General features: G+C 46.0%; 1 protein-coding gene across 4 annotated transcripts in view; it reads left to right on the top strand.

Moving 5' to 3' along the window:
* The window catches only part of FAM114A1 (family with sequence similarity 114 member A1), a 136,738-nt gene that overhangs the window by 55,488 nt on the left and 68,010 nt on the right, over positions 1-13,240 (top strand). The gene's annotated exons all lie outside the window — the stretch shown is intronic.

The raw sequence follows: 13,240 nt of genomic DNA, 5'->3' as shown, positions 1-13,240 counted from the left end.
TTGGACTGTGTACACTGTGCATTGGCAGAAAGCTGCCAATCAGTGGTGGGGGCAGAGTTAAACAAAGCTTATACATTTGGAAGACTATATGGCAGCAGGTTTACAAGTCTTCAAGTGACAATATTCTGCTAATAAAACAGTGATTTTATAAAAATTGGCCAATAAGTGAAAATAGCTGAAATCTGGGTTTCTTTCTGTCTCTTCATTACCCTGAACTCAGAATAAGTGACAAAAACCGTGACAGATTCCCTTTAAAGGGTTTTTTCATGAAGACAAGCCATATTCATATGCCACAATAGGTCAGATAAACATTATAGAGGGCCTTGCTCCCTCAGAACTTCCCTTACTGAGCTAGAATTAAGAACATAAGTATCCAGTGGCCCCCATCCTGACCAACTCAAGTTTTTCTTGTATTAGAAACCATGTGAATACATTTGAAGGTTTTTTCTTGCCTCCTGTGTGGATCCAGTTATGGTTTGCAAAAATGTATTAATAAACTGTTTCCTTGGTCACTTCATTTAGGAATACAGAGAGCAATAGGATAGTCTGCTGACACTATTATTACATTGTAAATGACAACTTGGCTCCTCCTGTGTCCAGGACACTTGTTGCTGTTGTAGAGCGTTTGTCAATGTCTGAGGTCTCTCCAAACACCACTGTGAGTGAATTGGACCCTCCTGTACACCCCTCCCCCCCAAAGCTCTGACTCTAGTTCCAAGACATGGTCTTTGTTTAACCTATATTAGATGGGGAAGTTGAGAGATATGGTGGAAAGTCTGGTGTCAGCTGTTGACTTGTCTCTAGGGGTGTTGTTAGAGGACCCTCCCAAACTCAACTGAAACAGTTTTCTTTACGAGAGGCAAGCGCATTGTTGGATCTTTTTTTAACCACAAGGAATTTGGGGAACTCCTTCAGAAATCATCAGAGCACCCTGACAGGTGTTTTGAAAAATGCAGTCAAATGGAGGTGTTATACCTGTTTCCAGCAGAATTGGTGGCATCCTGATCTGCTCTGCTGTTATGGCTGGCAATCAGGCAACACAGCGTGCAGTAATCAGCGCACATACAGAGATCTGGCAATAACCCAAAACAATAGGACGAGCTCTGAGACGTGGAATCTCTGTAGACTGCAGTACCTGATCTATCCTCACACAACTGGAAGCAGCAGTGGATTGCGCCTATCAACTACCTATGCAACTCGGCACTGCCTGAGGAGCTGACTAGCCTGAAGATAGAAATACAAGCCTGACTTACCTCAGAGAAATACCCCAAAGGAATAGGCAGCCCCCACATATGACTGTTAGCAAGATGAAAAGACAAACGTAGGAATGAAATAGATTCAGCAAAGTGAGGCCCGATATTCTAGACAGAGCGAGGATAGCAAAGAGAACTATGCAGTCTACAAAAAACCCTAAAACGAAAACCACGCAAAGGGGCAAAAAGACCCACCGTGCCGAACTAACAGCACGGCGGTGCACCCCTTTGCTTCTCAGAGCTTCCAGCAAAAGATAATAACAAGCTGGACAGAAAAAACAGAAAACAAACTAGAAGCACTTATCTAGCAGAGCAGCAGGCCCAAGGAAAGATGCTGTAGCTCAGATCCAACACTGGAACATTGACAAGGAGCAAGGAAGACAGACTCAGGTGGAGCTAAATAGCAAGGCAGCCAACGAGCTCACCAAAACACCTGAGGGAGGAAGCCCAGAGACTGCAATACCACTTGTGACCACAGAAGTGAACTCAGCCACAGAATTCACAACAGTACCCCCCCCTTGAGGAGGGGTCACCGAACCCTCACCAGAACCCCCAGGCCGACCAGGATGAGCCACATGAAAGGCACGAACAAGATCTGGGGCATGGACATCAGAGGCAAAAACCCAGGAATTATCTTCCTGAGCATAACCCTTCCATTTGACCAGATACTGGAGTTTCCGTCTAGAGACACGAGAATCCAAAATCTTCTCCACAATATACTCCAATTCCCCCTCCACCAAAACAGGGGCAGGAGGCTCCACAGATGGAACCATAGGTGCCACGTATCTCCTCAACAACGACCTATGGAATACATTATGTATGGAAAAGGAGTCTGGGAGGGTCAGACGAAAAGACACCGGATTGAGAATCTCAGAAATCCTATATGGACCAATAAAACGAGGTTTAAATTTAGGAGAGGAAACCTTCATAGGTATATGACGAGAAGATAACCAAACCAGATCCCCAACACGAAGTCGGGGTCCCACACGGCGTCTGCGATTAGCGAAAAGCTGAGCCTTCTCCTGGGACAAGGTCAAATTGTCCACTACCTGAGTCCAGATCTGCTGCAACCTGTCCACCACATAATCCACACCAGGACAGTCCGAAGACTCAACCTGTCCTGAAGAGAAACGAGGATGGAACCCAGAATTGCAGAAAAATGGAGAGACCAAGGTAGCCGAGCTGGCCCGATTATTAAGGGCGAACTCAGCCAACGGCAAAAATGACACCCAATCATCCTGGTCAGCGGAAACAAAACATCTCAGATATGTTTCCAAGGTCTGATTGGTTCGTTCGGTCTGGCCATTAGTCTGAGGATGGAAGGCCGAGGAAAAAGATAGGTCAATGCCCATCCTACCACAAAAGGCTCGCCAGAACCTCGAGACAAACTGGGAACCTCTGTCAGAAAACAATATTCTCAGGAATGCCATGTAAACGAACCACATGCTGGAAGAACAAAGGCACCAAATCAGAGGAGGAAGGCAATTTAACCAAGGGCACCAGATGGACCATTTTAGAAAAGCGATCACAGACCACCCAAATGACAGACATCTTTTGAGAAACGGGAAGGTCAGAAATGAAATCCATCGAAATATGTGTCCAAGGCCTCTTCGGGACCGGCAAGGGCAAAAGCAACCCACTGGCACGTGAACAGCAGGGCTTAGCCCTAGCACAAATTCCACAGGACTGCACAAAAGCACGCACATCCCGTGACAGAGATGGCCACCAGAAGGATCTAGCAACCAACTCCCTGGTACCAAAGATTCCTGGATGACCGGCCAGCACCGAACAATGAAGTTCAGAGATAACTTTACTAGTCCACCTATCAGGGACGAACAGTTTCTCGGCCGGACAACGATCAGGTTTATTAGCCTGAAATTTCTGCAACACTCTCCGCAAATCAGGGGAGATGGCAGACACAATGACTCCTTCCTTGAGGATACTCGCCGGCTCAGATAACCCCGGAGAGTCGGGCACAAAACTCCTAGACAGAGCATCCGCCTTCACATTTTTAGAGCCCGGAAGGTATGAAATCACAAAATCAAAACGAGCAAAAAATAACGACCAACGGGCCTGTCTAGGATTCAAGCGCTTGGCAGACTCAAGATAAGTAAGGTTCTTATGATCAGTCAAAACCACCACGCGATGCTTAGCACCCTCAAGCCAATGACGCCACTCCTCGAATGCCCACTTCATGGCCAGCAACTCTCGGTTGCCCACATCATAATTACGCTCAGCAGCAGAAAATTTCCTGGAAAAGAAAGCACATGGTTTGAACACTGAGCAACCAGAACCTCTCTGTGACAAAACCGCCCCTGCACCAATCTCAGAAGCATCAACCTCGACCTGGAACGGAAGAGAAACATCAGGTTGACACAACACAGGGGCACAGCAAAAACGACGCTTCAACTCCTGAAAAGCTTCCACGGCAGCAGAAGACCAATTAACCAAATCAGCACCCTTCTTGGTCAAATCGGTCAATGGTCTGGCAATGCTAGAAAAATTACAGATGAAGCGACGATAAAAATTAGCAAAGCCCAGGAATTTCTGCAAACTTTTTAGAGATGTCGGCTGAGTCCAATCCTGGATGGCCTGAACCTTAACCGGATCCATCTCGATAGTAGAAGGGGAAAAGATGAACCCCAAAAATGAAACTTTCTGCACACCGAAGAGACACTTTGATCCCTTCACGAACAAGGAATTAGCACGCAGTACCTGGAAAACCATTCTGACTTGCTTCACATGAGACTCCCAATCATCTGAGAAGATCAAAATGTCATCCAAGTAAACAATCAAGAATTTATCCAGATACTCACGGAAAATGTCATGCATAAAAGACTGAAAAACAGATGGAGCATTGGCAAGTCCGAACGGCATCACCAGATACTCAAAATGACCCTCGGGCGTATTAAATGCCGTTTTCCATTCATCTCCCTGCCTGATTCTCACCAGATTATACGCACCACGAAGATCAATCTTAGTAAACCAACTAGCCCCCTTAATCCGAGCAAACAAGTCAGAAATCAATGGCAAGGGATACTGAAACTTAACAGTGATCTTATTAAGAAGGCGGTAATCAATACACGGTCTTAGCGAACCATCCTTCTTGGCTACAAAAAAGAACCCTGCTCCCAATGGTGACGACGATGGGCGAATATGTCCCTTCTCCAGGGACTCCTTCACATAACTGCGCATAGCGGTGTGTTCAGGTACGGACAAATTAAATAAACGACCCTTAGGGAATTTACTACCAGGAATCAAATCGATAGCACAATCACAATTCCTATGCGGAGGTAGGGCATCAGACTTGGACTCTTCAAATACATCCTGAAAGTCCGACAAGAACTCTGGGATGTCAGAAGGAATGGATGACGAAATAGACAAAAATGGAACATCACCATGTACTCCCTGACAACCCCAGCTGGTTACCGACATAGAGTTCCAATCCAATACTGGATTATGGGTTTGTAGCCATGGCAACCCCAACACGACCACATCATGCAAATTATGCAGTACCAAAAAGCGAATAACTTCCTGATGTGCAGGAGCCATGCACATGGTCAGCTGGGCCCAGTACTGAGGCTTATTCTTGGCCAGAGGTGTAGCATCAATTCCTCTCAACGGAATAGGACACCGCAAAGGCTCCAAGAAAAATCCACAACGTTTAGCATAATCCAAATCCATCAGATTCAGGGCAGCGCCTGAATCCACAAACGCCATGACAGAATATGATGACAAAGAGCACATTAAGGTAATGGACAAAAGGAATTTGGACTGTACAGTACCAATAACGGCAGAGCTATCGAACCGCCTAGTGCGTTTAGGACAATTAGAAATAGCATGAGTAGAATCACCACAATAGAAACACAGTCTGTTCAGACGTCTGTGTTCGTGCCGTTCTACTTTAGTCATAGTCCTGTCGCACTGCATAGGCTCAGGCTTACTCTCAGACAATACCGCCAGATGGTGCACAGATTTACGCTCGCGCAAGCGACGACCGATCTGAATGGCCAAGGACATAGACTCATTCAAACCAGCAGGCATAGGAAATCCCACCATTACATCCTTAAGAGCTTCAGAGAGACCCTTTCTGAACAAAGCCGCTAGTGCAGATTCATTCCACAGAGTGAGTACTGACCATTTTCTAAATTTCTGACAATATACTTCTACATCATCCTGACCCTGGCATAAAGCCAGCAGATTTTTCTCAGCTTGATCCACTGAATTAGGCTCATCGTAAAGCAATCCCAGCGCCTGGAAAAATGCATCAACATTACTCAATGCAGAATCTCCTGGTGCAAGAGAAAACGCCCAGTCCTGTGGGTCGCCGCGCAAAAAAGAAATAATAATCAAAACCTGTTGAATAGGATTACCAGAAGAATGAGGTTTCAAGGCCAAAAATAGCTTACAATTATTTCTGAAGCTCAGGAACTTAGTTCTGTCACCAAAAAACAAATCAGGAATCGGAATTCTTGGTTCTAGCATCGATTTCTGATCAATAGTATCTTGAATCTTTTGTACATTTGCAACGAGATTATCCATTGAGGAGCACAGAGCCTGAATATCCATGTCCACAGCTGTGTCCTGAAGCACTCTAATGTCTAGGGGAAAAAAAAGACTGAAGACAGAGCTAAGAAAAAAAAATGATGTCAGGATTTCTTTTTTCCCTCTATTGGAAATCATTGAATGGCTCCTTGTACTGTTATGGCTGGCAATCAGGCAACACAGCGTGCAGTAATCAGCGCACATACAGAGATCTGGCAATAACCCAAAACAATAGGACGAGCTCTGAGACGTGGAATCTCTGTAGACTGCAGTACCTGATCTATCCTCACACAACTGGAAGCAGCAGTGGATTGCGCCTATCAACTACCTATGCAACTCGGCACTGCCTGAGGAGCTGACTAGCCTGAAGATAGAAATACAAGCCTGACTTACCTCAGAGAAATACCCCAAAGGAATAGGCAGCCCCCACATATAATGACTGTTAGCAAGATGAAAAGACAAACGTAGGAATGAAATAGATTCAGCAAAGTGAGGCCCGATATTCTAGACAGAGCGAGGATAGCAAAGAGAACTATGCAGTCTACAAAAAACCCTAAAACGAAAACCACGCAAAGGGGCAAAAAGACCCACCGTGCCGAACTAACAGCACGGCGGTGCACCCCTTTGCTTCTCAGAGCTTCCAGCAAAAGATAATAACAAGCTGGACAGGAAAAACAGAAAACAAACTAGAAGCACTTATCTAGCAGAGCAGCAGGCCCAAGGAAAGATGCTGTAGCTCAGATCCAACACTGGAACATTGACAAGGAGCAAGGAAGACAGACTCAGGTGGAGCTAAATAGCAAGGCAGCCAACGAGCTCACCAAAACACCTGAGGGAGGAAGCCCAGAGACTGCAATACCACTTGTGACCACAGAAGTGAACTCAGCCACAGAATTCACAACACTCTGCCTTTAGTTGATACTCCCACCATTCGCCTATCTAGGACCACTACCTTAACTTATACTGAGGTAATGGTACTTAGAGAACCCACAGACAGATTTATAAGTCCCCCTTAGAAGAAGCGGGTTTTGCCATCTGCCCTGCTTTTGCTGCTTCTTGAGTACCCATGGCAGTTATTACTTGGGCAAAGCATTTTTGTTGCAGTATTCTGGTTGGTTCCCAGGAGGTGGCGCTAGTGGATGTTGCAGATCAGATCATGTAGGCAGACATTTATGTTCAGCATTAGATAAGGCTGAATGCTCTGCCCAGGCGGCAAGCAATGTTGTGGTCATTCGTCATATTCTATGGCTCAAGTTATAGAGTCAAGATTTGACTTCCAAAACTCTGTGACGGGTTTACCTGTCCAGGGATTGCGCCTGTTAGGTATCAAAATTGGACAAGATAATTGCTGACACCAAAGGCAACAGAAGTACCTTGCTTCCCCAGGGCAGGCTCAGCCATCCATTTAGACAGGGGGGGAGGGGGGGCTTTGCAGTTTCACTAGTTTCCAGCACCAGAGGGTTACGGCCATCAGGTCAGACCCAGAGTCTCACAGAGGTCAAGGAGAACCTACACCCATCGGGCATTCCCTCAGATTTGGTAGTAAGCCCTTTAGTTCCAGAGGCAGTAGAGGACAGGCAGCTCCCACTCGGAGATTTTTCCCTGATGGTTGGCCCGATTCCTCCTCTATAAGGAGAAACGGCTGAGGGCGGTCAGTGACTTATGGATCAGAAAGGTCGTCTCTTCTGGGTATAGAATAGAATTTGTCACTCTTCCGTGAGATCGTTTTTTCAGATCTTGTCTCCCCAGTATAAGAGACAGTTTCGATCAAGTGATAGCATCTCTGCTTCAAGCAAGAGTAATCATGAAGGTTCCTCCTTCAGAACACTTCAGAGGGTTCTACTCAAACCTACTCACCATCCCTAAGAAGAATGGTTCGATACGGCCCATTCTAGACCTAGGATGGCTGAACAAATGGGTTTGGCTGCGTCACTTCAGGATGGAGTTGCTCCGCTCAGTAGTGGGCGGGAAGTTTTTGTCCTCAATAGACAGGATGCCTATCTTTGCTGCCCATCAGCAATTTCTTTGCAGTAAACCAGGATCACTTGCAGTTCAGAGCCCTTCCCTTTGGGTTGGCAACCACACCCAGGGTGTTTACAAAGGTTCTGTCCCCAGTTATGGCTTTGCTCCGGACCAAGGGGGTGGATGTAATCAGTTACCTGGACGACATTCTGATCAAGGTGCCTTCATTCTCAGATTTAGGAGAGTTTGCAGATTGTTTCCCTATCCATCGAAATTCCCTGGAACAATTTCGATGGATAGTCAAAAGGTCAAAGTCCATGTTGTTTGCAACACAGCGGCTTCTGTTTCTAGAGATTTATATTCTACACAGTTCAGGCATCAGTCCTTTCTTCCGGGAAAAAGTGTTTAGCACTGCCATCAATCCTCTTTCAAAATTCTGAGGCAACCAGAGAAACATGTTATCCGGTTTTGCATGATTGTAGCAGGATTTGAGGTAGTCCCGGTTTCAGAGTTTCATGCAAGGCCTCCACAGAACACAGTTTTGGCCTGTTGGGACAGGACAATACAGTCTCTAGACCATCCAATCCCCCTTCTAGTTCACTGTGGCCAGGTTCTCAGGTGGTGGATGATGTTGCCCCTATTAATCTAGGGGCGTTCCTTCCGCCCTATCCAGTGCCACGTTCTGACCACGGATGTCAATCTTATCAGATGGGGGCCATCTTCCACCACTTGTCTGTTTCCGGATCCCTGAACAATCAGGAAAGACTCCTTCCAATCAGTGTGTTGGAGCTCAGAACCGTCCATCTGGCAGCACCTGGTTTTAGTATTGCCTATCATGTTTCAGTCAGACAATGCCACAGCAGTAGCCTATATCAACTGTCAAGGAGGGACGTGGAGGAGATACTGAATTGGCCAGGGGACAAGGTTCCTCTGATCTTATTAGTTCATATACCCAGAGTGGACAACTTTTTAAGCTGCCAGCAGATAGCGGCAGAGGTGTTCGAGCATATTTATCGTCTGTGGAGCACACCAGATGTCGATCTGTTGGCATCCAGATTAAACCACAAGGTACCAAGATTTATTGCAAGATCTCAGGATCTTCATGCAGTGACAGTAGACACATTCGCAATTCTCTGGTTCCAATTCTCCCTACCTTACTTATTTCATGCCTCTACCTCTTCTGCCCTGACTACTCAAGAAAGTCAAGGCAGAGAGGATTCCAGTTATATTCATAGCACCAGACTGGCCTGGGAGGGCCTGGTATGCGGACATGATCAACCTTTTTGGCGGATGTCCCTTGGACTCATCCTCATTTTCCAGATCTTCTCTCTCAGGGTCCATTCTTCCACCAGAATTTATTCACTTAATTTAACGGCATGGCTGTTGAAGCTTCGATTCTGATGACACCGGGTTTGTCAGAATCAGTCATCTAGACCATGATCGGGGCACAGAAGCCCTCCTCCATCTATCATATCAATTGGAAGACTTACTTTTGCTGGTGTGAGTCTTCTGGAATTTCTCCAATGTCCTTTTCTCTGCCTGTACTGCTCTCCTTCTTGCAGTCAGGGCTTGAGTCAAGGTTCTCTTTTATTTCTCTCAAGGGACAGGTGTATGCCTTGGCTGTTTTATTTTAGCGACATGTGGTCTCTAGATGTCAGGACCTTTCTTCAATGGGTAGCGTGTTCTAGACCATCCTTTCAGTCTCCACTTGATCCATGGGACCTTAATCTAGTCTTGGAGGCTCTTCGGGCTTCACCATTTGAACCTCTTGGAGAGATTTCTGTGCTTCATCTTGCCTGTAAATTAGCTCTTCCTATTGCCATCACCTCTATTAGGAGAGCATGGGAGCTTGCCACCCTGTCTTGTCAAGCTCCACTAAGATAAGGTAGTGTTGATACCTGTTCCTTCCTTCCTCCCCAAGGTGGTTTCAACTTTCCACCTTAATGAGGACATTGTCTTGCCTTCCTTTTGTCCTGCACCTTTTCATCCAATCAAGAAAGCTTTGCACAAATTAGATGTTGTCGGGCCATGTTGTGCTCTGTATCAGCCATCGCCCCATTTAGACAGCCTGATTCCTTTTTTGTCATACCAGATGGTTCTCGCAGGAGCCTGGCTACCTCCTAAGACAGTGGTCCCCAACTCCAGGCCTCGAGGGCCGCCAACAGTGCAGGTTTTCAGGATTTCCTTAGTATTGCACAGGGGTTGGAATCATCACCTGTGCAGATGATCACATTACCACCGATGCAATACTAAAGAAATCCTGAAAACCTGCACTGTTGGCGGCCCTCAAGGCCTGGAGTTGGGGACCCCTGTCCTAAGACAACAGTTGCTCATTGGATTTGAACAGCCATCATTCAGGCCTGTAGAATGGAGGCCAGGGTGCCTCATTTTAGGGTTAAGGTTAACTCCTTTGCTTCTCTGGATGCAAGCCTTGGCAAGAAGACTTTGCAGGCGACAGTTACTCAGGCTTCGGCCTGAGCAAGAGTGGAGAATTTTATGGAAACAGTATATTATTTACAAATGTTTCTCACTAATTTATAATATCATCAAAAAGTTCATTTATTTCAGGTCTTCGCTATATAAAGTGAAACTCGTATATTATATAGAGTGATTACAAACAGAGTGAGTTATTTCAAGTGTTTATTTCTGTTTATGTTGATGTTATGGCTTATAGCGAATGAAAACGCAAAAGTCATTCTCTCATAAATTAGAATAAATAACAAAAACACCTTCAAAGGCTTCCTAATCATTTAAAGGGCCACTGTCACCCCCTGCAGCCGTTATAAACTAAAAGAGCCACCTTGTGCAGCAGTAACGCCGCATTCAAACAAGGTGGCTCTTTTAGTTTTGTGTTCATGTATTACTAAAATAAAGCAGTTTGAAACTTTGCAAAAATACCTGTCTTTGTCAACGGAGGCGGGTCTGAAGCCTCCTCTGTGAAGCGCCCAACTGCCGTCACTCATCTCTTCTGGGGCGATGGTCGCCGCCCCCTCCGCGCTGTTTTCTTTTCAAATCCGGCATCGGCGCTGTGTAAATATTTGTGGGGCAGGCGCAGTAAGCTCTGGCGGTCTGACGTCCCAGCCAGGCTTGCAGACTGCGCCTGTGCTGGCAGTGCGGCCACCCACCCCGGTAATCCCTGCCCCGCACTGTTATGCATTATGCACAGTGCGGGGCTGGGATTCCTGGGCATGCGCACTGCGTGTGTCAGCCACTCACCCAGGTCCCCCCCGCTGACACACGCAGTGCTCATGCCCAGGAATCCCAGCCCCGCACTGTGCATAATGCATAACACAGTGCGGGGCAGGGATTACCGAGGTGGGTGGCCGCACTGCCAGCACAGGCGCAGTCTGCAAGCCTGGCTGGGACGTCAGACCGCCAGAGCTTACTGCGCCTGCCCCACAAATATTTACACAGCGCCGGCGCTGGATTTGAAAAGAAAACAGCGCGGAGGGGGCGGCGACCATCGCCCCAGAAGAGATGAGTGACTGCAGTTGGGCGCTTCACAGAGGAGGCTTCAGACCCGCCTCCGTGGACAAAGACAGGTATTTTTGCAAAGTTTCAAACTGCTTTATTTTAGTAATACATGAACACAAAACTAAAAGAGCCACCTTGTTAGAATGCGGCGTTACTGCTGCACAAGGTGGCTCTTTTAGTTTATAACGGCTGCAGAGGGGGTGACAGTGGCCCTTTAAAAAGGTCCCCTAGTCTGTTTCAGTAGGCTCCACAATCATGAGAAAGACTGCTGACTTGACAGATATCCAGAAGGCAGTCATTGACACACTCCACAAGGAGGGTACGCCACAGCAGTTCATTGCTAAAGAATCTGGCTGTTCAGAGTGCTGTATCCAAGCATATTAATGGAATGTTGAGTGGAAGGAAAAAGTGTGTTAGAAAAAGGTGCACAAGCAAATGGGATAATGGCAGCCTTGAAAGGATTGTTAAGAAGGCCATTCAAAAATTTGTGGGAGATTCACAAGGACTGGACTGCTGCTGGAGTCATTGCTTCAAGAGCCACCACACAGAGACATATCAAGGACATGGGCTACATGTGTCGCATTGCTTGTGTCAAACCACTCATGACCAATAGACAACGCCAGAAGCATCTTACCCGGGCCAAGGAGAAAAAGAACTGGACTGTTGCTCAGTGGTCCAAGGGATTGTTTTTTGTTTTTGATTGGGCAGCACGGTGGCACAGTGGTTAGCACAGCAGCCTTGCAGCGCTGGAGTCCTGGGTTCAAACCCCACCAAGGACAACATCTGCAAAGAGTTTATATTCCCTCCGTGTTTGCGTGGGTTTCCTCCGGGTACTCCGGTTTCCTCCCACATTCCAAAGACATACTGATGGGGCTCACAATCTAGAATCCCCTAACAGAGACAGTGATGATAATGTGTGCAAACTGTAAAGCGCTGCGGAATATGTTAGCGCTATATAAAAATAAAGATTATTATTATTATTATTGTTTTCAGATGAAAGTAAATTTTGCATTTCATTTGGAAATCAAGGTCCAGAGTCTGGAGGAAGAGTGGAGAGGCCACAATCCAAGCTGCTTGAGGTCTAGTGTGAAGTTTCCACAATCAGTGATGGTTTGGGGAGCCAGGTCATCTGCTGGTTTAGGTCCACACCAAAGTGAGTGCAGCTGTCTGCCAGGAAATTTTAGAGCCCTTCATGCTTCCCTCTGCCGACAAGCTTTTGGAGTTGGAAATTTCATTCTCCAGCTGGACGTGGCACCTGTCCACACTGCCAAAAGTACCAATACCTGGTTTAAAAACAACAGTATCACTGTGCTTGATTGGCCAGCAAACTCACCTGACCTTAACCCTATCAAGAATCTATTCTATGGGGTATTGTCAAGAGGAAAATGAGAGACCCCAGACCCAACAATTCAGACGAGCTGAAGGCTGCTATCAAAGCAACCTGGGCTTCCATAACACCTCAGCAGTGCCACAGGCTGATCGCCTCCATGACACGCTGCATTGATGCAGTAATTGATGCAATAGTAGCCCCGACCAAGTATTGAGTGCATTTACTGAACATATATTTCAGTAGTTAGATCAACCAGTGTCCAAATATTATAGGGGCACTTCATGCATAATGCAACAACTAGTCCTATATGAATACATATAGGGCAAAAAAGAGATCCCAAGAAAATAAAGATAAAACAAATAATTTTATTAAACAGTATTAAAAAACATAAATAAAAAAAGCGGGAGATCCGTAATAGGGGACGTCAAGCAAAATATCATGAGGGGCAAAAAAATTTTTTAGCAGCACACAGTGTAGCGATATCACAAGGATATCAATACAGCAGTAACCCGTAATCGGTATTCAGCCTTGTGATTATTTGTTTTTTAATATTGTTTAATAAAATTATTTGTTTTATCTTTATTTTTGTGGAATCTCTTCTTTGCCCTATATGTGTTCACATGGGACTAGTTGTGGCATACATTTCAGTAGGTCAACATTTTAAAATCATTTTTCA

This window comes from Ranitomeya imitator, chromosome 1 (genome assembly GCF_032444005.1).
Source record: "Ranitomeya imitator isolate aRanImi1 chromosome 1, aRanImi1.pri, whole genome shotgun sequence".
NCBI lineage: Eukaryota > Metazoa > Chordata > Amphibia > Anura > Dendrobatidae > Ranitomeya > Ranitomeya imitator.
The sequence above is the reverse complement of the archived record's forward strand: the minus strand, read 5'-3'. Positions and strand labels throughout refer to the sequence as shown.